General features: G+C 35.7%; 1 protein-coding gene across 1 annotated transcript in view; it reads right to left on the reverse strand.

The window, feature by feature from the left end:
- The window catches only part of map2 (microtubule-associated protein 2), an 81,662-nt gene extending 58,389 nt beyond the window's left edge, over positions 1-23,273 (reverse strand). Inside the window, exon 1 of the mRNA XM_032568157.1 lies at positions 23,189-23,273. The gene's annotated coding sequence lies outside the window, so the exon portion shown is untranslated. The remainder of the gene's footprint in view (positions 1-23,188) is intronic.
- Between the last annotated feature and the right edge of the window lie 1,590 nt (positions 23,274-24,863).

Raw genomic sequence — 24,863 nt, forward strand, 5'->3', positions numbered from 1 at the left:
CAAATACCATGTTTCACTAGCATGATACAGTTTTTTTAGTGATGCATTTAAATGTCAAATATATGGAAAATTCCTAATACGATTGCTATGATGAACTGGAAATCTGTCCTCATTGAGCTACATCTTTGCAGCCTCCCCCACTTGTTTCACCATTGTCTTATATTTTCATGTTATATTTGGTTTTCCTTCTTTGCCTCTGTCCAAACTAAAGACTGTAAATAAGCAAATATAAAACAAATCCTGCAATAACAGATGGCATGTGTTAAATCAACAGAACCAAATATTAGTTTAAGGGGGTCCCGCACAGAATTTTGCAATATAAATATGTGTCAAGACGTGAGCTGAAGAAGTAGGTCCAAGGCACAGACATCCATTTGAAAAAGGCATTTTAGAAGGTTAAAATAAAAAATTAGCCAGGGGCATAGTTTATGCAACTAAACATACTAAAGCTACATTAAGCTTAAAGCAATGGTCAAGGTCAACTAAGATTTAAATGCAAGTAGCAATACTACAGAATAACAGTTCAAACCAAAAGGCAAAATAATAAGGAAATAAATTCCAATGTACAACAAACAAGAAGAAACTAGACAGATAGGAATGAACTGGTATGGCAACACATTTGTAACAGTAATGGCAAGACCTATCATGAAACAATAAAGCAATGATGAAATAAACAAAGAAATGAAACCGCAAAGGAAACCAAAACCCAAATACCTGAGGATCATATTAGGATCTCATTTTCTATTTTTTTGTTATCTTACTTTTGCATAGCAAAATGTCTCCAAAATTTGTTTTAGTGTTCTATTCCAAGATGTACACTAAATCTGTGTATGGAAGGCACTTTAGTCTCTTGCAGTTAAGGAATTAGATATTGGTACCAGGCCTATGAGGATATGTCAACACTCTGGATTATTCATGCAGTACAATGGCTAACAAAAATCTGTGCTGGACTGGTGGCAGCCCCTCTTCCTGCAGCTGCATCAACCTTAACAGTCACCCCTCTCTCAAGAAATCGATAGGTTGCCCTCCACCATTTTCTGCCTGTTGTTTTGTTAAAAAACAAGAGCTATTCTTTATCAGATCAAATGCAACTTGACTGTAATTGGATTCCAAACAAACACACTGGCTGAACCCACCTATGGTCTTAGAGTTATTTATTTATTTATTTTTAACATTAAAAGCATATTTTTATGCAGACAGCACCACCAGCACTGGGGTAGCCACAGATGCCAAAAAATATAAACTTGCCCATTAGTTCAAAAATGAAACGGTGTGTTCTGTTTTAAATCAGTATAGGATGATCTGTCTTTCTGAGTTATCTTGAATACAACCTTTGTCCTTGGTAATCAATCTCTTTAAATATTAAATGTGAATCATAATATTTGCTTGAGACCAAGAAATCAGTTATGTTAAACATAGGATGCATCACTTGGGACATGGTAATTGTCATGCCAACAGGAACAACAAATAGGCCTGACCCTGATAGGCATCCTTTATGTTACTTGATAAGTGGCAGTCCTAACCGACATTGACACACTGATGACATCACTTTTAAATGGATTTGTAATGCTACTTTGACTCCCTCTACCTTGTTAACCTTGCTTTGGTTGCTCTTTGCGTAAATGTGCTTCATTACATTCAATAATGTTTTATTCATTTTCACTTTTTGCAGTCAAGTTCAAAACTTTGCGTTTGATAAGCATGAATATGTGAAATATAGATGAAGCAATCCTAGAAAAAGACAATTTAATACTAAGCATTAGCTCTTAAACTGAGGCCGTGGTGGTTTTCTGTGGGCTACTATAGCAGCAGGGTGTGTGATATATGTCTTATTTGCTTTCTTCATGAAAGGGAGCCCCAAATTTACTGTGTCTTTAACAAAAGGTTGTGAGGCAACTCTGGTGCTCCAGCTGTGAAATAACTATAATTTCCCAACACGCTAAAAGCCAGACAGTAGCACAGAGTCTACAAGGGAATAGGGGGACGTTCTGAGGATGAAATGAGAGACTTGCCCAGTCCCTGCTAAACATTTTCCCAATTTCAACAAGTAAAAATTGCAGTAACAGTTTATTTCAGCATAAAACATTTTGCTACTAAAAACTGTGAACATTTGCAGCCTCTGGCTCAACAATTTCCTCGATGATTTTAAAAGGCCACTTCCACAAAATAGGGAGAAACGTCATATTTTAATTCACTGAGAGGTGCAATCCAACCAAAACGTCTTTCCAGAGATGCTTTCACAGCAGTATCCTCAGCAGGCTTTTGGACGCTTATCAGCACAGTCTGTGTCGTCCATGTTGCTAGGCAACACTGAAGCTAAATAGATGTTGGCATGATTCAAAAGAAACATCTTATAATGTACTAACACCAACGTCACGAAAGAGATGACAAAGGGAACACATTGACAGCAATCCCTTAAGACTTCATTAAAAATACTAAAGGTCATTCTGCTTCATTCTGGCGTTGTGGCAGGCCTTCTGCCACCAGGAACCAGCAGAAAGGAAAATAAATTTTAAAAAACATTTGATGAAATACTCAGCATTTAGGAGTTGAAAGGATCAATAGAACATAAAACTAAATCATGCTATACTTAGTAAAAAAAAATCATCTTTAATATTTCTGGTTAAGTCTTGTTTGCAGTACAGTCTACAAGTAACACTTCTCAAGGTTGAAGGACACAAAGAGATATTTAACTGTTACTCTGTAGGTAATAAAGTCCACTGAGTCCTCTAATCTGGTCTCTTTTCTTCAGCTGCGCCATAAGGTTTCTGAAGAATTTAGATCTGAAAACCTAAGGTGAAGGATCAAAGTTGATTTTGGGTCAGGTGAACCATTTCTGTCTTGAATTGTTTTTAGGTTTGGACTAGCATCCTGCTGACAGATCCGGTGTTGACCCATTTTTAGTTTACTTGTGCATTCACAGAGATTTTTCTTTAAAATGTTTTTGGATTTCAAACTGTTTCATGACACTATAGAGACTAAAAAGAAACTGGCCCACAATAACAGATCCTCCACCATACATAACAAATGGCATGAAGTGCTTTTCTACATAATAATTGCTCATTTTATTATGGGCCCATCTGAAATGTTTACTACACAGGTCAATCCCAAAAAGCAAGCAGCATTGCAAAGATTATGTTCTTTGATTTCTCCATAGCATTTAAAACAATTCAGCCTGATTTTCTTCGTCAAATACTCCAGAAGACACAAGTGAATGCCTCAACAATCACCTGGATTAATGATCACAAGACAAACAGACCAGTTTGTGAAACTGAATGGTAATGTGTCTAACCAGGTGGTCAGCAGCAAAGGAGCTCTATACACTTCTGATCTCCAGTACAAAACAGACTCCTGTTATCAACAGAAATATTTTTGATGACTCTGAAGTCGTCAGGGTGCAACATAAATGGTCAAGAGGAAAAGTACAGAGAGGTGACGGACCGCTTTGTTGCATTGTGTGGAAACGATCATCTTATCTTGAATGTGAACAGAGCAGATCTCATTTCTTAAATCCCTCAAGATTTTAGTTAAGGTTAAGAATATTATACACATACACAGATGATGTGTCTATAGGTCTGTTGTGGAGAGTGAACTGTCATCTGCCATCATCTGTTAAGGTTTCAGCATGAAAGTCCGGGACTTAAAAAGGCTCAACAACCTGATTAAGAAGACTGGTTCTGTTTTGGGGACTACTGAGAAACCACTGGAGATGATGGTACAAAGAAAGATTCTTTAAAAGAAATTATGGACAACCCTGAGTGTCCTCCTCATGACAACAAAGTGTCTTCAATTAGAGGCTTCTTCAGATTCGATGTAATACAGACCGCTGCTAGATCCTTCCTGCCCACATCAATCAGCATCTACCACGGCTCTTTAAAGAAAATTAGATGAGTTACAACAACATTTAACTTCCCTCTGGAATTAAGAAAGTGTTTTTAAATTGAATTGTGTTCTCATCCAACCAATGCAGACAGCTCCCAAAAAAGGCCCAGTAGATTTTAGCAAAGTCCACATTTACATTTGTGATTGTGAGACAGAAAAGGCTTTTTTGTAGCATCACTCCCCAACAACCCAAATTACATTATTTTTTTTTACCTGCCTTACCATGCTATCTCAATATCTATTTCAGTAACATTTATTTATTTACTGAATATCTGTAATAGTGAGAAGCAAGTTGGAGAAGAAAATATTGGGACTCTGAAGATGTTTGGCTGAATTTTAGGGCAGCTTTTAATGTAAACTGGGCAAGGATGACCTTGAGTATTATTGTAACACTATGATCTAACAGAGGTGAAAGAGGGCTAGGCAATCGAGGGAGACGACGATGGACGATGTTGTGATTTAACATGTAGGAGATTTAATAGAGTACTCCTACATTGTCTGAGAGGGCCAGACAACATTTTATATGTTGTCTGGCATATAACATGGCATTTTTTAAATTCAGGCCACATGATTGCTTACTTTTCTGCCACATATCTCTGTGGCACAATATTTAAATGTACATATTATCCTCATTTTCAACTCACAACAGCTTAAGATACTGACTGTGTGTGTTTCTAATTTACATAAGTAGAGTTTCAATTAGACTCAACTGTATTTGTTCAAAACAACCTTTCCTATTTTCTAATTAGATTTTCATTTTGTCCTTCAGCCAGCAGAGGGTGCAAATGATTGGGTTGGAAAGAAAAAATGGTTTAGCAGAAAGAGAGAAAAAAAAACTGTAAAAGATGGAAAGAAAAATAATCACCTTCAATGAGCTAAAGGCCATTAGTTCTGAGCTCCCTGGTGGCCAAACCTGGTATTGGTCTATAAATCGCTTAACACTTCTAAGATGGATATCAGCTTGTGTTTATGTGCTTGTACAAAACCATAGTTTATATAAACATAGTTAATTCTAATTTTCCAAAAATCCGGTATTTAATGTGCGAATCCTGTATATGAAAAAAATAAGCTCTTAATTTCCCCTCAGAGATAAAAAAGAAAAGAAAATCCCCTCTGAAAACAAGTTGCTTTCACACCAAATAATAGAGCACTTTCTCTACCAGTATGTTTCCTGTTAAGCTCAATTGGCTGTGTATAAAGGAAGACAGTAAAACTAATAAAGGCTTCACACAATAAAGGACACATTATCCATCTAAAATTAGACTTTTTTTCCTTCTCTATTTGACTCTTATCCTCCTGCCCTCACCTTATTCAGCTTCTTTACGCTGCTTTTCTTCTCAGTATCATTTCTCAACAGCCTGACACCATATTTAGTGTCAAATAAAATGCCTGCCCTGTCTTTCTTAGACACTGCCTGGTTTTAGATGGCAGTGCTCTTTGCAACTAAACTAGCGTTTTCACAGCTTCCTTGAGTTTGCGTGGGCTGATCTAAAAACAGAACTGGTCAATTACTGCATGTTATAAGGAAACTAATGAACACATTGCATAAAAACTCACAATGTCTCTTGGTGCTCACGCAGAAACGCAAACACTCAAGCAAACGACTTGCAAGCTGATAGCGTTCACTGTTTGAGACTCGGTGAATTCAGCTTTTGTTGCCACTGAAGAGATGCTGTGTGTGATAAGAGGGGTTTGTGCTTTGGTACAACAAATGCTCCAAAGTTTTCAAGTCTGGAAGTGTGAAACCTACCAACTGTATGTGATAATTCACTACCACTACTACAGCGTACTCACATTTTTTTTGTTTCAGACATCAAGACTTAACTTGCTTAAATTCTTGCATAACATGGCACCGTAGGTCTCACAAGATGCTCAAGATGTAAAAATAACTGAACCAATTCATGATCACTTCTATGCAAATTCATTCAAGTCTGACATTATAGGTCTAGCAATAAGCATGTGAAATGGAAATTAAATATTTGTAAAAAATACAAGAAATAAAAGATTAAATGATAAAAATGTTATGCATTGCATATGTTGGTATACACTTTGAACTACACCAACAGTAAAGTAAGACAAGATATACACAAGCACAATGAAAAGGGTCTTCAAACATAAATGCTAATAAATGTTTTCCACCGTGTCATTTTCCTACCAGAATTTTAGTGTTCTTGTCAATACAACTTGGAAAATATTGACTCCTAAAATACTAAAGCACTGGAATTTGGTCCAGTGTTTAGAATATCTATTATTTTAAGAAGTTAGAATATAGGCAGTGCTGGTCACATTTTTTGGTGGTCTTCATTTGTGAAACGCCTTAAGATACAGCAATACAAGATTGCTGTAGCATAATCTAATAGTATTTTTATTTTATATTTTAATCCAATCTTTATGTTTATTGCATTTAGTCAATGGGGTAAAAAAATCCTATTAAACATAAAATAAACTAAATTAAATGAAAAACAGCTGCCACACTAATTGTTATCTTAAACAAAGTTTTTAATTGCTTCTTTAGGGTATAAATTTTGAATTGACAAAGAGGCCCACAATTAGGATTTATATTTATTGGTGAGCCTAGTTGTAAGGGGGTGCTTATCTAAAGCTCACTATTAGACAACTGCAACAAGAAGTGGCATCTTGGGTCACAAAGTCTCCATAACCATTTGACCCCATCTACACTTTAACCAGTTGGTCAAGGGGAATGTCAGAAAAAAACAATTGTCACAAAAATAAACATGAGGAGCTTGCTTTAGTATTTTAGGAGACATACATTGAGTGAGTTTTTTAAAACAAACACAAGTGGGCTAGGTGTGAAAAAATGAAGAATATGTAGACAAGCAACTTATTTCCTCTATTAAGGTGATGCACTGCACTTTTTTCTGTTCCAAATACTAGTAAAACATGGTTAAAATGCATGGCTTTATAAACTTAAAAATGAAATACTTGGAGATTAAATCAAATCTGGTGTGAGAGATGGGTCATTAGTGGATCTTTCAATGATCTAAACATAGCACAAAAATAGTTCACCAAATACAAAATGAGCCTTCTTTCATTGCCATCTACATCCTTTTGAAAAATTAGTGAAAAGCTATATGGTGAGCTGAACAGAACAGAGTGAAAGAGAGGACCAGGGGTTTGGTCATCTGAAGAAATTGTGCAATATCTATTAACAGAAAAAGTTGTCAGGTGATGTTTGCCCACCAAACATCTTTTAGAAAATTTTCAGTCCAAGAATATTCTACTGCGATAATAAATACATTTATTTTTGGATCTCTTCTTACACACTTTTACCACAGCTGCCAATAAATGTAGCTATACTGTAGATTTCTCTTCAAGGCTAGTTGGCCCCCTCAGATAGGGTGTGAAATCTGATTGTGTTTAAGTGCCAGTATCACACGGCCAACTTTCAGGGGAGCAGTGAAATAGTGAGCCACACCAGGCAGCTCTGCTTCTGCTGGGGCTAAATTATGAAAGAGCCCAAAGGAGAAAGAGCATAGGCTAGATTTTTCTACAGCCTGAACATTATTAAATTTAAAAAATAATTCAGAAAGATAAAAAATACATTCCTTTAAATTTTTTGAAAAGTCATTTTGATAATTTAGTAATGTCTTTTTTTTTTTTATTTTATTTGCAGCAAACATATCCAGGGTTAAACTTTTAGAGAAATATATTTTAAGAAAGATATATTTTTTTAATTAAGGAAGAACTGCTGAAGTTCAAGTATTTATATTTTTCTTATACCTGGAATTGCTCATCTAATTTAATGTTTGGACAAAAGAGTCAGTGTGGTCTCGAGTTTATGAATGACTTAGGGAAGAGGTCTCATTCTGGGGGAACTATCAAGTTCTCAATGAGTTAAAAATAATGATCATAACATGTTTTCTTTTTCTAAGAATTAATTTTCCATCTCTAACAGGTTCATATTCAAAGTAGAACTGATGAATCAGTAAAAATTACAATTATTGTGGTCAAATGTGTTGGCTCTGGCCGAATCCCATCTCCTAGTGTTACCATAACATTACGCCTACCACTACATTCTGGCACTTCATACAAGTCAAAAAAGAGATTAATCCACTGCAGAGTGAAATATATTCATGTTCATTAATGATCTTATGAAACAAATTCCTTCAAATACAGTTACAAGCCACTGTGTTAGGTAGTTGGGTTTAGCCGCCTTTTGCTTTCAGAACTACCTTAATTCTTTGTGCCTTATATTTAACAACATAACAGAAATGTTGCTCAGACTTTGCTCCATATCTACATGATAACATCACAAAGTTTCAGCAAAAGTATTGATTATACTTTTATGATGCAAATTTACCATTATGACATTGCAAATGGCAGATCTGATGATTGTGGAGGCCATTTTTAGAAAAGGAAGCTATCCTGCTGGAAGGGATAGATACTCTGTGGTCATAACCGGATCAACAAGGTAAACAATCCCGAGGAGAGCTTTGCTATTTAAACAATAATTGATTGTTATTAAGGCATCTAAAACGTGCCAAGAAAATTTTACCCACATCATTATATGACTGCTGCCACAAGGCAGGTTGGATAGATACTTTTATGTTGCTTATGACAAACTGAAGTCAAGAATTCAAAAGTTTCTCCAAGCAGTTATTGTCCAATTTCTGCGAGCATGTGCAAATTGTAGTATCCATTTCTGGTTTTCAGCTCTTAAGAAGGGCACCTGGTGTGTTAATCAGCCAACGTAGCACATCGGCATCAGGGGTTAAGCTATTGTGAGTCTTTCAGTGATCTCGCACCAGTTGGAAATTCTACTCTGACATCAAAAATGCATGTTCTTTCACAAAAATCCACTCACTAAATAGTCGCGTTTTGTTTAGACCACTGAAAACCTGAAAAATGTTACATAATAACTTCCAGAAGATTAGGAGATTTTGGAATACGCAAAATGGCTCAATTGGCACCAACAATCATGCCATCTTTAAATGCCATGTCACTTAAATCCCCTTTCTGTTCTTTTTGATGTTCAGTTTGAACTTCAGCAGGTCACCTTCACCATGTTGCCATGTGATTCACTTTTTGAATAGGTGAATAAATCCAAAAACACTGAACCCAGACTGGCTGGGCTCCACTGTAATGCAATTGCTGGTAAATGCATGAAGTTTGTGACATCACTTGTCAATTAGCATATCTATTATGTGATTGAGTCTTGGTTTGTCTATAAATATATATATATATATATATATATATATATATATATATATATATATATATATATATAGTACAGACCAAAAGTTTGGACACACTTTCTAATTGAATTCAATGAGAAGGTGTGTCCAAACTTTTGGTCTGTACTGTATATATATATATATATAAACTAAATGGGTAGAGGTTTGACGTAAGGAAAAGGGGATTAAATATGTTTTTGATCTTAGTGAAGCAAACCACAGTCCAACAACACAGGTGATTGCGGCGAGACAGAGTGATTGGTGAGGGGGGATGGTAATTTACTCTTTAACTGCCTTTAATCTTTAATTGGCTGAATCGAATGAAACCACACTGAGCTGCTGAATACCTTTATACAATGTGGAAACATTTCAGCATTGCTGCTAAATGGACCACTTCTCAATTCTCCACTTGCAATTTAAGAATATTCATAATTTCATCAAAATTGAAACTCACAGTCTCCTAACTCACTCCTACTGTTGTCCAAAACATTGAAGGTTAAGGCAACAATGTATTCATCAATAAATCCCCTTCTTGTATCGTTTCAGTTTAGAGCTTGATTCGTTATGCCAGTGCAGATTGTCCTCGGTTTATACAGGCGTAAAAAAGGTGTCGCTGTCTCTCAGAGTTGAAAATAAAATCATACACCATGTCTAATATAAACATAACTGATACAATACAAGGCCATACCTTTTGGGGGTTTCATGGGTCTGTGTGGAACAGTGTGTATGTGCATTCATGTGTTTGTGAGTGGGTGCTCAGGGGAGTGTGGAAGGTTGCTGTGGGTGGTAATGAGCAGTCGCTCCGTTTCCACAGCAACATTGTAACTCTGACAGTCTCCATGGCAACTGATAACAGCATTAGCTGATTCAGCCTAAGTAAAGGTTCATGTCAGAGGGAGGGCAATAGATTTTTTTTTTCTTTTTCTTTTTCAAGAACGGCTGTTAAAGGTAAACAGTGACAGAAGGGTGGGTTGTGGGGTGTTGGGACTCCTAGGAGGCAAAACATAATAATCTAAACATTTGAAGCAAGTGGACAAAATATTCAGACACAATCACATTTTCAGCTGACAACTTCCATATTTCCATGTACTCTGAGTTCATTGAAAAAAACAAAGACAAACCACAAAGAAGCATGAGGTCTTTAGAGATAAATGAGGAGTTGACAGATGTAATGATTATCTAGCAGTTATGTTAAAATGCTTTGTTTAGCACAACTATAAATTAAAATAGCAAACATTTAATTTATATGTCTGATTAAATGCAAATGGTAAACTGTCTAATTTCCTGAGAAGCTATATTTCAGGATTTTATTAAATATAAGCCATAACCACAAAAAAACTGAAATACATGCTAGAAATGTATCACTTTGTGTTAACTAATTCCTCGTGAGTTTAATTTTTTAAATCAATTGTCTAGAGAAATTACCGTTAAGATATTCTGTCTTGCTAAAAATGCACTTGTAAAAATTAAAAATGGCAACAAAGTCTCCTTCAGGAGGTAAAATTGAAGAAATTAAGATGACCAATGCAACCTAATGTCTAAAATCCAACAAATTCTCAAATAATGCGATAAAAAAAAAAACTAAACAATGTCTCTGAAGTTTAACAGCATCCATTCAGCAATGTTGCACCTTGACCAAGATCATTTCTGTACCTAACCAGTAAAAATACTTCACCTACTATATAGTTAGCATAAAAGTTTGACTTTGGCTTTTAAGTCAGATATTATGGTCATATTTGCCACATTTAACATTGAAAAAATACGAAGCAAAATCAGCTTTTTGGACATGGGTGGTTTTCCTCTCCTTTTTCCCAACAAAGAGAAAAAGGGGGGAAAAAAATAAAGAGAATAGGGGCAAGGAAAAAAACAGAACATTACAGCTCTGAATGCAGAAATGCAGTAAACAGCAGGGATGAACAAAATTGGAAATTCAAGCAAGTGTGATATTATCATTGAGCATGGCAATGATAATATCAGTCATTACCATGCTTTCCACAATCTTAAATGACCTCACAGCACTATCTCATGTATCTAGTGTGAGCAGCTACTCCGTTAAAGAAATTGAATGCATAACAGTCATGAAAAGCATTCATTCATAAAATTAAGAAAACACACTGAACAATAAATATTGCATTTCAAAAACGTTGCTATATTAGCACTCATTAGTATTAAGACAAGGTACTTTAGCCATATTGTACAAACAAATCAGTTTTGTTTTTACATTATTTGGTTAGCAATGTATGAACATCACACAAACCATATCACAAGGTAAATGAGACGACAGGAAATTCAACATTTTGAATCTTTATAGATTTTAAATTATGTGTTTAGCTTCTAAGACACGGAATGTCGGAATTTGGGAATAAACAGCAGACATTTTTAAAAATTAGTGTTTATATGTGAATCAATTCCAAAAGCATATCATAATATACATAATGCTATCCACACTACTGGCATCCCTGGTAAAGACGTCAGTTTGTCAGAACTTGTCAGACATCATGCGTTTAACACCATAATGCCTTCTGAAGGTGTTACACAAAGACAAATCCCCCAGTGGGGCTCAATAATTATTGATATGTCCATGGATTACAGCCTCTGGTTATCATGGGAAAAAAAACAAAATGTGCGTCAAGATAAATTTATCCAACGCACAGTAATGAGGCAAACAAAGCAGAATGAAAGAAGTAAAGATTTTTCTATACTCTTAGCAGCAAAAGTGTGCCATTTATAAAATACTTTTATTCCAGCAGTATTCCACTGTACAGTGCTCTTTTACTGTAATATGCAAATCATAGAAAAGGCACATCTACTGGATACAACATGGACTGGAGGCCATAAAAAAGCAGAGTTTGTTCTCTGTGTGTTAGAATGGTGGGTGGTAAGACTTAATGGCTTCCACTGGGAGCAGCAGCAAGACTCAGTACAATGTTAGCAACTAATCTAAACCTCATGGTGTTAGGCTCATTACAGAATTAGAAGGGACGAGTCAAAGTGGGCTGGAAGTTGACAAGTCTGGCCTCAAATTGTGGCATTTGGTCTAAATACTTAGAGGAGCTGTCTGGATTAATCTGGTATCACAGCTAAGCAGGTTTTTGTTGAAAACAGCAAAAGAAAACATTGTTAAATTGATTGTTAATCTTTGGGATTAGTTAAAATATATATGAAAATACTTTTTTTCCTTCTCTCTATCTTTCTGGGATAAGACATCCATTCATGTTTCTTTGTGTATACCAGTACAGTAATCCCATCCATTCTTTTCCTCTTGTAATCCTGTAATTTCCTGCAGAAAGGGAATTCCCCTCTCACACTTAATCACATAAAACTACCTACTAATCCTAATATAATAACTATTCTATTTTTTATCTTTTCTTTGTTCATATTTTTCAGTCTGCTTTTACTACTTTCTATTGAGAACAAATCTGTTTGAACGCATACTCTAATTATATTTAGATATTAAAATTCAGAAACCTCAATAAGTGAAAAGTAGTTACCTCTTCAAACATTTTATTTGAAAAAAAATCTATAGAGAAAATATAAATGAGGAACTGAAATCGTAGAGGGACATAATACTAAATGAATTATTACTGCAATATAAAAGTACTTACAATTTAAAATTATTGTAATTACTGGGACTGAGACTGAGCTTTCTTTTTCCTCCAAAAAAGGATGAATTGCTTTGCTATTCATCCTACTGAACTATTTGAAATATGAGGAAAAATATGGCGGCCTTTGTCGGGAAAGTGAAAATGAACCCTTACTGGGTCTTTTGGGAAGATAATGAGTTAAACATATGTCCAAATCAATACAGAAACGGTTGAACATAAACAAAGCCAGCCTTCTACCATTACCATATCAATCCTTAGACTTAAAAAAGTAGAAAAAATCTGAGGTGTGAGTCAAGAGAAGAGATTATAAGAGAACGCCCAGGAGTCTGGATTATTTAGATCACAAGCGTCAAACTCCAGTCCTCAAGGGCTGGCATCCTGCAACGTCTATATGCGTCTCTGCGTCAGCACAACTGAATAATTAGATCGTTAGCAGGACTCGGGAGACATTGACTTCATGAGGAGGTAATTCAGTCATTGGATTGAGGTGTGTTGCAGGACACTAGTCCTTGAGGGTTGAGTTTGACGCCTCTGAGTTCGATTAGCTGTGCAAAAAGGAATAGTCAGGGACTAAATGCTGTTTTATTGGTAAACTAGAGCTGTACAAAGTACTGACAGCAAGATGCGCCAACAGGGATTTTACAAATATATTTTTTTTTACCATTTTTTTTCTCCCAGCTATGTAAATCTACTCAAATTAGAGGCTGGATTTTTTTTGTGAGGCTATAAAGGTTTTTTTTTATTATTTTCATATCTTCATAGCTCAGTTGAATCTAGAATAGGTTTGTAGGATATCAACATCAGTATTAAATTCCTTTAATATCCCAGAGTTTCTTTGACACACAAAAAAATATATAATTGTGTGCAGACCGATGGTAGAAAGATGGAGTGAACCAATTTAAACACATTTACAGGGTAGTAATATTGTCAGAATACTGAAGAATGGCCATGTGCACATTGGAACAATGGTAAAAACACCCAGTTGTGTAATCATAATTGGTGTGAAAAGCACACCAGTGACCTTCTCTTGTGGTCTTTATGGTCCTCTAGTTGGCTGTTGAGCATTTTGCTTGATGCTGTTTACCAATAGAGGATTGATCATAAATTTTTTTATTTATTTTAAATGGAAAACAACATCTGCTTCTCTTTCAAATCGTGGCTTAATTACTGTATGTAGACAGCAGTTATGTAGCTTTAGAAAAGGGAGTGGAGGGAAGAATTCTGCTGATTCCTCCTTTTTAAAACCTCTCAAAGCTTTTGTTTGACACAATTGTTTCTTCTCAAGCTCATCTCATATCTGCATTATCAAAGGCTGAATGCAACAACTTTCTGGCGTCCTTCAAGATTGAAATGTTGAATCTTACAGCTAATTCTTAACCTTCACCAATTCTCTCTTTATTTGTCTCATCATGTTCTAAATTATGTTAGTCCTTCACACTAGATCTTAAGGACATCAGCATCATTTTAAAAAACAGAGAACCTTCTTCAAGTCCAGTTGATATCCACTCAACCTCTTTCTTTCTGAAAGTTTCAAAGAAACAAAGTATTGTTTTTAAATCCTCTTACAACTCCCATTCTCTGAAGCTATTCTTTAGAAATCCATCTCAAGTGCCTCTCAGCCAAATAATCATAGCTTATTATGATTATAAGCTATGATAATCATAATATCATAGCTTCATGATATAAAGCTATGACTGGAGTTTGACGCTTGTGATCTTATTTTTAGTACACATGGACCAATCATTAATAAACTTCATAATATCATTTATTAGGCATCACTTAGAGCTGCTAAATTACTGGAACACTTAATGTAAATTACAAATTGTTAATAATAGTAACTCCCTTAAACTGAGATGACTGATCACAAAAGACTAGATTTTTTTAACTCAGCTGTCAAGTCAAATTCTGTAGATCTAGGATTATAAATCCTAATAAATATCTCAAAATAATTTGAAACTGTTTTTATCATTTAAGAAATATTTTCAATCCAAGAAGGCTGGTGTCACTCAAAAACTTGAGAGGGTTATTTCTGCTCCCATTTGCCCTGGTCTAAACTATTATGCACTTTTCACATGTATCAACAACAAAAAAGAAAAAAACCTTTGATTGCCTTCAGTTGGACTAAAACTCAACAGCAAGACTTTTAACTGGAACAAACAGAGGAGCTCTCCTGCAACGCCTAGCTCTGTCTTACATTACTGATGTCTTAAATCCACATACTACAACTTTCAAATACTCAAAAAGAAATCTACTTGCAATCCAAAGGACTAGGTATAAACTTCAACGTGATCACACTTTCCAGGATATTGCACCTTGACTGTGGAACAAGCTTTGTTTGTTTTTACTTTGTACCGAGAGATTTGACTCATTTAAAAAATAAGCTGATGATAATTCTTATTCAAGCCTGCTTTTCTTTTAGATCTTTAAAAATAATAATTTGTTTTTAATCAATATCGGAATAAAAGTCTGAGTAAAAGCCTGTTGAAATTTGAGCAACAGCAAACACATAAAAAAAAAATAAAAGACGGGAATTTTCAGATACTTCAGTTGCCTGTCAGGTTATGTGTACGTGTTTATATTTTTATGTAAATGTGCTAATTTGTGTGAATGTGTGCTTTCACTTTGTGTGCAGGATTTCCTCAACCGTTTGTGACATAACTGGAAAAGGAGCGACTTGCCTCCCTGAAGATGACAGTCAAGCAGATAAAATGCAACACTTCAAAACATTTCAAGAATTATTCATGTTCTCCTCTGATGTCTAACTTGCAAGCTTTTCCATCTGGAATTCCCACAGATCCTCAAGAAGCTCAAAACTGCAGATCACACAAGTCGCAAAGTGCCTGGCGACAATAGCGACAATATGGTGGGAATCTGGGAAAGCTGGGGAAAAAAAAGACATAAACAAAAATGAAGAATGGATAACAGCTGAGACAATATGGCGCGACACATGCAGTATACTTTTCTTTTACTATGTCTGTGATGAACAAATTGATCTAGCTTTATTATTGTTATTATAACATCACACCAGCAAGAGTCAAACTGGCTTAGGAAAGAAGTTCTCGAACTTATTTAAAAGATCTATCAATTTGGTAAGTGCCTAGTTTCTCCAAGTAGCTCCATATTGACAGACATTCTTAAATTGCTTCAAATCAAAACTTGGACTTTTTCAGTTTCTTGGGGTATGGTATAAGAACAAACAAATCACTTCTGTTTGTTGGCATTTAGGATGCATTTAGTTGCACTACGTTCCACGTCTACTCAAAATTTAAATGGACAGGTTTTCTTTTTAAAATATATAAGTTCTATTCTTACTTTAATATAATGTCTAAGAAAATTGACATTTCATATTAATTTGGGATGTAGTTTTAATCAACTTGTTATTGTAATTAAATGGATTTCTGACTCACCCTAATTGAAAGGGTCTTGGGTGTCTTCTGTTTATTTTTCACCTATCAAACAGTCTTTTTGTTAAACAGGCATTATTCAGGATGTGTTAATGCAAATGGACAAAAAGCCCTTAATGTGTTGTTCAGTTAAGTGCTCTATGCTTTGTTTACTCTGCTGGACGAAAAAGAAAAAAAAAAAGATTTTATTGCAGTGCGGTGCCTTCATTTAGCAGCTTCTGTGTCTGGTCCACGTTGCAGACCTTGGGGGGCGTCACCATCAACCTCTGTGCTCCATCAAGAAAAGCCATTAAGAGGAGCAGTAATATTAAAGCCGTTCACTAAACTGATGTGAAATGCAATTAGGCTGACAGAGTGTGTAGCCCGAGCAGTTTATGTAAGCTTGTTAATATTCAGAATCAGCACAAGCAGGATGTCCATCTGCATTCTCTCTCAGACAAACTGACAGATAAATAGATATGTCTGAGTATAAACCATCTGATTGCGGCTCCATAAAAGGCAAATATTCAGCGTTAGGAACTGAGAATTCACACTGTGCAAATGCCCTTTCATTTTATACCTATAAATGAGCCCAATTTTCCAACCAACCTATCCACGCATCATTTTTTGACTTCAGTAAGTGTACCATGGCAACATTTTACCAAGAGACAGGGGTGAAAATTGGTCATTTTGGCTGAGATGAAAGGAAGTCTGGCTGGGGAATATTCACCCCTCTGTACATGACTGATATCTGTTTAGCTAGTAAACACTTGCTAACAAGGATGTAGAAGGTTGTGGGAATTTCTTTGGCTCAAAAGGAATCTGGCTTGCTTTGAACTCATCTCAGGAGTGTTGGGTCTTTGATGGGAAGTGTGAAAGTGTTGCATAACACAGCAGTGAACAGGAGAAATGTTAATTGCATTTTGATATGTATCATCATATCAATTTGAATTTTCTTTTTGCTTAAACCACCTCGAAATAGTTCACTGTGTGTTCGATTTCGAATTGAATATAGATAGCAAACTGTCAAGGAGTATGAACTTAAATTTTGCTTACTTGCTTTCAACATATAGAACATAATTTTGAAATCCTTTTGGTGTATTAAAACTGCCAAAATAAAAATCCTGAGGTACATTTGATGTAACTAGTTTGATTACTGTAAACCATTTGCAGCCGTGAGATTTTCCTCCATTTTCAACCCTCTGTGGGTTATTGTTAAAGTGGCTGGCCATTTATCTGCATTTCTACACCCACACACTCTTCAACAGCCCTTATAAAATCCAAACTAGCAAAAACAAGTGCCATGAACATGAATTTTACATGTAAAGGTAGCTGTTAACCAATTGGGCAGAGCATCACAGCAGCAAATGACACAAATGACATTAACCAAAATTTCAAAAAATGGTCAAAGAGTTTGGGAAAAGAAATGAAGAAAATATCAGAGTGAAAACTGCATTAAAGTATTTGAGTACAGTTCTAAACAAAATTCTGGACTTATTTTAGGGGACCTGACAACTGATCTCTGATGGCTTAAACCCAGATGTTCCACTGGAATGAAATAAAATAAAGATCAGCAATCCCCTAGCCAGTTAGACATACTACCCTTTGTTCATCTAATAAACCGGTCATTGGAGGACATACGGACAACTGTATGCCACAAGTCATAAAAGAAACAATGGGCCCTATCAGGTCATTTCCCTGATAGGGTGATAATAACAAAACAAATGAAGTCAACATTTTCCACTGTATGAAAATTTAAAGGTTAACCTAAAAAGATCACAACTAATGCCATCCATTTTCTGTGTTGATCAGGTAGGAGTTATTAGCTTAACTATATGACAGTTCTAAAGAATTAAACATGTAATTTTACTTATACTATAAAAATAGTTGTTTTAAATCAAATGTACAACATACACCAGTGATCAGCATTCTGCACCAAGCTTCAATAGAAATTTTAATAGTTTTTTACGAACATTTGGGGTGATCTTAGCTGACACGTTGCCTTTCAGATCGTGTTCCAGTTAAATTACCCCTGACATCAAAATGTACAAATCAGTTTATTACATCACAGCCAAATTAGACTGCCTCATCAAAACATCTGCTACATACTAACCATAGTATTCCTGCTTTTACTGGCAAAGGCATTAAATTGCTGTGATGAATGTATGAATCCCTGTCCTGCACCCACATCCATCATTTCTCTTTTACCCTTCCTCCTTCCACTTTGTTTTAGGATGTTCTGTCCTTGAACACAAGGTAGATTTACTTTAGGTGCCTAGTGTGAGAAATAATCCTGGATTTTAGCTCTGCAGCTAAGACCATTTTGAGAGACTTGGGTGCAGAGTAGAACTCAAAATTAAAAATATGCAAGTGAGGGAGGGAGGATGATAGAGAAACAATAATTAGCTTTGCTTCACTGGTGAACAAATGAAAAAAAAAAGCTGTTCTGGCAAAATCCAAAGGCTAAAATTAGAATTCAGTACTGTCTTGAAAGCCAAATAAAATTCAAAGCAACAACATTTAGGTCCAAAATGACAAACTATAAAGAAGATATTGATAGAAGTTATAGGAACACACTATTCTTCCAAACAGCAGAACATTCAAGAAGAGACGATGGGGTCCAAGAGACAATAACACATTTCATTAGCAGAGACAACAAGGCCGAATGGTAAATAATTTATTTGATGTCTCTTTTTTTCCCAATTGTACTTAATACAATCAAAAAGCATTAAAGTAGAAAACAAAACCCTGTCCTTCATGTTAATTGTTAGTAAAGGTTTTGCCCAGTTCCTGTTTCCACAAACATATTCAGATATTTATGGTCTCTTTTAAAAGTATCCATACTTTTAAGAGATTTGAATGCTCTTAAAAGTATTCCTCTCTTTTAAAAGAGTATAGAGTATTTGCATTTTGTCAAGTTACAGCTACATATGTTATTGCATTTTATTGAAGGTTTTATTGGGTAACCCAAAGCAAAGCAGCTTATAGTTATGAAGTGAAAGGAAAATACATATTTTTCTTTTTTTGTTTACAAATAAAAATAACTGAAAAGTGTGGCATGAATTTTTGTATTCACCTACCTTTACTATAATACCCCTAGATAAAGTCAAATGCAAATAATTGCCTTTAGTTAACGATAAATTAAGTCCATCTGTGTTTATTCTCACCTTTGTATGAATCAAGATGTTCTGTGAAAGGCCCAGAGATTTGTTAGACAACTTTGGTAAACAAACATCTTGCATCAGAAAAACCACTGAACACTGTTTGTGATTATCGGACACAGCTGACATGTTAAAAATCTGTCCTCTTGTTAGATGCACACAAAGTTAAACTTTTTTGGCCTGCAAGCAAAGTTTTATGTGTGACTGAAAACTAGCATTAAATTTACTTATTTATTTAGGTTTATTTGTTAGGGACAGACACACATCGACATAGACAAACTGAACAGAACCGCAGTCTCATGTTTGCGTCACAGTGCTTACAGCAATAGCTAATTCGCAGCACTTGTCCCTAGATGGGTTTTTCAATCTAAACACACCATCCCACTGTGAAACATGGAACATGGTGGGGACAGTGTCATTCTGTAGGAAGACATTTCCTCTGGAGAGAGCGAAAAACAGAAGAATTATTGAAGAAAATCTTTTTTAAGCTGCAAAATACATAAGCCTGAAGCTAAAGGCCACCTTCTTTCAGGAGAACAACTTAAAACACCCAACCAGATCTACAAAAGAATGGTTTAGATCAAACCATTTCCATTTGTTTAAATAGCCTATCAGTCTGGCGCTAAAAACAGTTGAAGATAAGTGATGAGGCTTGAAAATTTATGTTCACTGTCTCACCATCCCATTTACGATTGGTTCTGCACAGGATTGACTCTGGTGTTGTATAAGTAAACGAAGCTTAATGGCATTTTTTTCTTCCACTTGACTATTATGTGCTACTTTGTGTTGATCTATTGCATTAAAACCCAAAGCAGAACATTTGATTTTATGGTTGTACTAGCATATAATATAAAAAACTGAAGGATTATGAATGTGTTTGCAAGGCATTGAATCTTTTTTAATATTTTGAAACGAATGTTTTATTTGCCAATAAAGGATACAACTGTGTTCTCACACTGAAGAAGCCTTAAAATGTAACCTCATTACTTGCATAGCCACACTGACCATTGAGATAACAACTGGAAAAAAACACATTTGAGCCAGAAAGGCAGCGGTAGTAAATGACTAGCAGGTAGGTGGCAGACATGTTAGTTGCGTGACAAAATGTGTTGGTGCTGCTGCTACTGAAAACCTTTCTTCATTATACAGAGATTTGTTTCCCACTTTCTTCTGTCTCACACACAGAGATAACTGCACATGCAGCATTGTGTCAAGATGTGACAAACAAGAGCCGTGTGTGCATGTGAGTGTCTGTGTCTCTCTATGTCTTCCGGCAGATTTTATGTCATTCATATCACTGAGAATTAGGATTAAGTTGCCTTGTTCACACACCAATCTTACGTAAAGCACTACCACTACTTGAGTGTGAGCAGGCAGACAGCATGGCTACCACACCAACCTGGCACCTCTTCCTGGACTGCTGACTCCAACAAGTGACTGAGCTAATGACTATGATGATTCAGGGTGATGCAGTAACTCGACAGCTTAGGTTCTTACTAGATGATTTTATCAAAGTCTAGAACTGCACTGTAGTTTTTCCTTTTGCACTGTATGGAAAATAACCAAAATGGGCACTGGCCCCTTTAAAGTTGCAGTTAATTATCATCCAGTTTGTTTATAATTTTATGTTTATTGACTAAACACGTGTAAAGTATGATTTCAGTTATTTTACACAATGAGTAAATGTTAAAGAATATACAACTAAAAAATTGGAACATTTTCAGAAGATCTGGACTAACGTTTACAAATCATTTAAGAATTTCAATAAATTATGACTGCTTAATGGAAAATATAAACATCTAATGATGCTTGACTTGAGACATTTTTACAATACTGAAAGTTAGGAAACAAATAATGGAATGAATATTTTCATTCCAGTAACTTTGGTTTGGGACATGTAGCAAACTAAAAAACAGCTCATCCAATGTAATTTTGCGATATTGAACTTAGTGTCAATTGGTAAAGCTTCCAATTTTGGAATTTCACCTAAAATATACATATATTTATGCATTCATGCTAGAGAAAATAGCTAAATAGTGTGCAAAGGTTTTAAGGACATCTTTATAGAATCATGTTTCCCACTGAGAGAAGATGATCCAGGAGGTTGTGCTATAAAGCAGATTATGTTTAGTTATTGGATATTCAGTTATGTGTCTGGCTCACAACTTGAGGGGCAAAAAACAAATGCCTTTGCTTAGTGAACAGTCTGCATCACAGCAATAGCTGTCTTATTTTACCATCTATTTTAGGCACCCCTCTTTCATAGCCCAACTCTGCTCTGAACTTCTCCACCGCAGGGATGAAGATGGACACACTTTTCAGACTTAATTAATGAAAAATTCTGAAAACCATGCATGATGTTCTTTGCATTTCACGCCTCTGTGCCATTTTGTGTTGATCCTATATCTGAAATCCTACTAAAACACAAATTCATGGATCAAATGTGACAAGTATGGAAAAATTGTAGGGGTATGACTACCTCGTAATACATTGTAAAATCTGGCACGCACATCTTAAAGATCCAGTTCCCCTCTAGGACTTAGGCAAAAACAAACAGTAAACAAACCCTGACTGGCTTGACACACCGAATTTCACCAAGTTCTTATCTAACTGCATTGCCGAAGAGTATTTTTTATATATAAAACATGAATGCACACTGAATAAAGGAGATTAATGCAGGTCATCTGCGGATCACACCCACTTGCTGTGATCATTCATGTTAATGGCATTGTGTAACATGCGAAAAAATAAAAAAAAATAAAAAATCCTAGATAAATTGCTGCCAGCACAAAAAAGGAAAGCAGGTGGAACACTCAACCAGAATCTCCAGACAAATTCCTTCGTGGTGCGCTCGGCAATCTGCAGGACTCTACGAATCCCACCCTCATCTTGAATGCATGAGGCATCTAAATGTATGTGCAGACACTGGAGCAAGTGGACTCCACAAAGGGAAATCGATATCCAACCCCCAGCCCCCAATATGTAAATGAGATGTGACTGAAGCAGGCATGCTCTAAGTGAGAAATCCATCTTGTATGAGCTAACCAAATATCCATTCAGGGGGAGCAATTTGACCTCAGACGGGGTAAATTACAGGCTTTCTTACCTTATTTTGCTACATTAGATTTACAATGGAACACTGTATGAAAAAGGCATATTTTATTTCAGAATGAAGTAGATTATGTTGACAATATTAGGCTATATATTACTGATGTTTAACATGGAATGGGAAATATCAATAGCAGAAATGCAGATTATTGGGATGTGTGATCAATCAGTGGGGCACGCCAATATGACTCAGCACTGGTTTTTACAGCTCTCTCCCTCTCTCGCTTCTCTGTCATTCGAAAAAAAATTATAGCCAGCAACTTGTTTAAAGCACTTGTTTTTAACATCCATATTCATTCTATGCTGTATGTTTGTGTAATGTGCTATGTAATCTCTGGAGCCCGATGGTCATTCAGTGCCACCGCAGCCAGCCAAGTTCCTGCAGGCACCGCAGTAGGTGAAGCCTTTCCAAAGCCCAATGCAGACATTTTTTTTTTTTATCATTTAATTTCCTCACATAGAAACTGCGTATAATTGGACCAATAAGACACAGGACAATTAGGTCAATCAGCAGGTCTCTCCCACCTCAGAATCTGGGTTTCTAGATCTGTTGCTCAGCAGTGATTTCACATCAGATTAAAGCCGCAGAATTGTTCCTTTAAAAGCTGAATGGCACCACAGAACCACCACACATACACTCACAAGAACCGAGATCCAGTTCTGTTATGCACGAACAATGCCTCATTTTTTTCTCCACCTCATCAAAGAGGTTGAGCTCCTTAAAACATTCACTTATTGTCGGATGGTAAGATTGCCTCAATGTCAATGTCTTGGGCTTTTTAATTTAGTTACAAATTGTGTTTTCTGCTGCATTATAACGCTGGTAGTGTTTAAAAGAAGTATAAAATCTTTACCTGTTCGGCTCGGCGTCTTCCAGTAAAACACCGGTCTGTCGGACACAGAGGCACCGCAGCCTTTCAGTTACCGTAATACCGGAACTAGGCGTGCCGGTTCCTGTTTATACAGGTTACTACGGTGCTCTGGAGGAGCCATTCTTGCTAGAAACTACCATAGTGGTTGAATCAAAATATGTCTGCATTTTTATTTTCGGTAGCATGAGAAAAACAGAATAGTAAAATTTTAATGTAAATTAATGCTAGAAAGACAGCAATCACCGACGGCCGATTCAGCTCCATGCACCAATAAAATGTGACAATGCTGACAATCACCGTAAACATTTTTATGACCATAAAACTGGCACTTCTTGTGTCGGCAGGCGCGTCATAGCGTCGTTGATAGTGGAAAAAAAGGCAACTAAAGTGTAGCTGTTTGTCTTGAGAAATTTAATGATGATGATAATGAGCCTTTTTTTTATTATGTTGAAATAATACTTACAAATATAGCAAATCAAACGGCACATGACAATAAATAAATACATTTATTTTTAAATTTTGGAAAATATACCTTAATTGAGCCCTATATAATTTTAAAACATTAAAGTAATGTATTTAATGCACCGTTAAAAATAATGAAAGCAGACGTTTTATTGACAGTTCTTTCTTTATTGCTTTTTAATATTATCATTTTTGACATATGCTCATCCAAAACTATTCTGCCGCACTGTTTTTACTATAAATATGGTGACTTAGAGGCGCAACAAAAATATCTCTTGACTATCTGATGCAAGTCCATGGCAAAACGTAAGCTATTTTTTCAAACTTTGATAGAAGTACGCCCTCTAATGTGTAACTGTAAAAATACATAAACATGGTAAAAGCTGACTGAGCCTATTTTTAACACTATTATTATTAAATGTTAAAGCCTTTCTACATTAACAGTTACTTGCGTGTTTTTAGTTAGGTCAAATAAGCTAAATATATCCACTAAGGTTAAAGTGCATGTTATTAGATTCATTTTGTTTTGCCTCCGATTTGAGAAGCAATAGACCCCTCTTGTGGCCAGTAGTGGTTCTCTTTGCTTTTTATTTGAGACTAATAGGGTAATTTATTTTTCAGATGCAGCTAGAGACAAGATGAACTTAAGATGTAAAACCTTTGTCTATTTAACCTTTCATCACAAGACCTGGTCTGTCAATCTTAACTCCTAACACAAGTTAGCACTAGAACTAAATGAAACTAAGAGTCCTTCACAGGGAGACTGAAGGATCAATTAAACTGTAAAATGTGCAGACTTGATCAGTGTATTTAAAACACATTCTCAGATCACTATAAACTTCAAATGGGATATCATCAATGAAAATAAATAGTTGTCCTTGACATTTGACCAGATTCACATCCACAAACCAGGAATCAGCCATGTCTGAATTACTAAAAAAAAATAGTTAGATGAAACTGAGTTTATGACTCCTAAGGTCATGTAACAAGTCCTTGGTATGAAGTTGGATAAATAAATTCATTTAAATTAGAGGGGTGACCTCAGCCATCTGCACTTATCAATTATAAGTGGGCATTATGCATTCAACACTGAAGAACAAGCTGCTTGACTCCAACTGTGGCCCAGAGAGCAGTGACTTTGATACATTTTAGCTATATATTAACACTATATGAGCTCACACTATTTGATGCAACT

The sequence above is a fragment of the Xiphophorus hellerii genome, chromosome 7 (genome assembly GCF_003331165.1).
Source record: "Xiphophorus hellerii strain 12219 chromosome 7, Xiphophorus_hellerii-4.1, whole genome shotgun sequence".
NCBI classification, from domain to species: Eukaryota; Metazoa; Chordata; class Actinopteri; order Cyprinodontiformes; family Poeciliidae; genus Xiphophorus; species Xiphophorus hellerii.